This window comes from Charadrius vociferus, unplaced genomic scaffold, assembly GCF_000708025.1.
Source record: "Charadrius vociferus isolate BGI_N301 unplaced genomic scaffold, ASM70802v2 scaffold332, whole genome shotgun sequence".
NCBI classification, from domain to species: Eukaryota; Metazoa; Chordata; class Aves; order Charadriiformes; family Charadriidae; genus Charadrius; species Charadrius vociferus.
Genome location: NW_009647418.1, coordinates 1,333,969 through 1,336,763, shown reverse-complemented (window position 1 = coordinate 1,336,763; position 2,795 = coordinate 1,333,969).

Here is a 2,795-nt window from a genome sequence, read left to right as displayed (position 1 = left end):
TAAATAGATATACATATGTAAATGTATAAAAATACACGAATAGATGAAAAAATAAACGTGTGTGTATATCAATATATATATACACACATATATGGCCCCTGTCACCCCCAGGAGGGACCAGGTCCCCCCATGGCAGCCGTATTAGCAGGCAGGGTGGCTGCGAGCCTGTTGTCACAGCAGGTATTTGGTGTCTGGGCTCAACCCCCAGGAGAAACCGTCCATCACCGCTTAACCCACTGCCCTTTTCCCAAGGAATTGGGGGGGTTTTGTGTATCTTGTGCATCAAAAGTGGCCCTGAGTAGAGCCCGGTTGAGCCTCGTCCCTAAAAGTGCCTAGAGGTCAGCAGAAAATAAAAAATCGAAGGGAAGAGCACCGTTTGGGACAGCCTATTTTTAAACAACCACCCGCCCCATCCCGCTGTCCGCACTGCCCGTTGATCCCAGACGAAGGGTCCACAACCCGGAGCGCACCCACCCGCAGAACGCCACTGCCATGACACGATGTGTGGGTGCCACGGGGAGACACAAACCCACCGCCCCCACCCAGGACAGTAGAGGACTCCACCACCACCTCCACCTTGGTGGGACACCTGTGTTTGTATTTTTACTCTTAATTATGTCTTTTTTTAATTCTAGACCTTTAACCTCTGTTTAATTCCCAGCCCAATTAATACATCCCCGTTCAACACAGGCCATACCCCACTCCCCCAGCAGCAACGCTTTCGGAGCCAGCACAAAGCAGCTGCTGCGCTTTCTTTTACTTTAAAATATTTTGCTAGAAAGAAATCCTGCGAAAGGAGTTTTCCTTCAAAACCCAATAAACCCAGGAGACACCCCGAGGCACGGCAGGACAGATGGAACCGTGGGGAGTCGCCCGAGCGAGACAGCCGGTACTTCCACGGTTAGAACAAAACACATCCGTAACGCTTACGAAACGCTCTGCTGTTTTCATCAAACACGGCTGTTCCGGGGTTCATCCCATCCGAGCTGCGGTCTCCACTCACGGGTGCCACACTCTGAAGCGTTGGCGCTGCCACCGTTAACAACCACTCGAAATTCGTCAAATCGAGCAAAGCCACCGGCAGAGACCAGCACTCCGGCTCAGCTCACGAGCCCACGGGGTGGGTCTCTCCTCCCGGCAGCTCTCCGCTTTGCCGTTATGTATTTCTACAGCTTTATAGTTTTTAAATACGGCATGGTAGGTTTTTTTTTCCACTGAAGCGTTTAAAATAATTTGTTAAAATGCAGCACTGCAGTCATTGGTGTAGGCTTTTAACGTTCCCCAAGTGTCCCCATGTCCTCCAGCAGCTCTTCCTCCCGGCATTTGGGTCACATGCAAATCAGAATTGCTTGCAGTTATTTTTTCCAGCTTTCTCTTTTTGATCACCAGGAGCTTTCCCAGGCACGTGGAGAAAGGAGCTGTGAAACCACCACCTTACGTAAGGGCAGCTCCCTTCATTCCAGACACCCACCCCTGAACTGGATCAGACGCCCACGGCCAAGGAACTCCATACCCAAAACCGCTGACGGGCTGAACTTTTAATTGCTGCATGAATTCAGACGACTCAAGAGGCCAAAGAGCCCACACAACAGGAAGCTCTACTGTTTGTCTGCGTCCCCAGCAGCGAGGACACGCGTGGGCAGAGCCCAGCCAGCCCTTGCGGGGACACAGTGGGAGATGACTGACAGCATGACACCTACGCTTAGCTGGGGTGGGCTGAGGCCTTCTAAAAGCATCTTCCACCCCTCTCTTCATCAAGAGTAATTAACAATTCGTTACCCCAATCAGATCCTGCTATCCCACCCTTCCAAGATCACATCGGGTCCCACCAAGGTCAGGTATCAGCTGAAGCCTCCATTCCAACCCCCACCACATCCCCTTGCAAAGGCAGGTCCCACCACCTCCCCACCTCAGGGACATTCCTGGTTTCCCACAGCCGCTCTCCTCGGGGACATTCCTGGTTTCCCGCTCCCCAGCATTGGCACAGTTCATGAGCACATTCCTGGTTTCCCACCACCGCTCTCCTCGGGGACATTCCTAGTTTCCCGCTCACCAGCACAGCACGGTTCATGGGTGCCCATATCCAGCAACGCCACATCACCACAAAATACTTCAGCAGAGACTTCCCTCACACAACTGTTTTTACAGTGTATGTGAACTGCTCCGTGGTATTGGTTTTCCCTCATTAATACTATTTCCACCTAGCGCAAAGCCAGAATGAAAGCACATTCCAAAAAAAATTTGAAGGAAGCAAGCATATCTGAAACTACCAACTTTGCTTAATATGCTTAAATTTTTTATAAAACTAAGTCTACCCTGTAACTGGATGAGAGACTCACGCTAGTCAGAACACTTCCCAAGCCCGCCCGGGTCTAAGGGCTGCAGCTCAACAGTCATGTCCCACCCCTGTCCACCACGCAGCCGTGGGACACCCGGAGCAGGCTGCTGGCCTTCAACCCAAGCGTAGGATTTACCCTTTTGCTGGTTGTTACTCCCTTAACGCCAAAACACCGGGGGCAGGAGCTGGCAATTACCAGGCTCAGCAATATTATTAAAGCCTCCCAGCTCCAAAACAATCGCAGTTTCACATTACATACGATTGCTTACACAACCGTAACAGCTGCACAACATCTGCAGGCTGGCATTGAACTTCAGCCAGCGCTTCAGCAAGTTATGAAAACGCTTATACAACCTCAGGAAAACCACAGCGCAAGGATTAGCTGCGCTTGCCAGGCACGTGTAAGCCTTGCGTAAGGCGGTTTTGCAATACCTTTGTATGTGGAAGCTGCGTAATC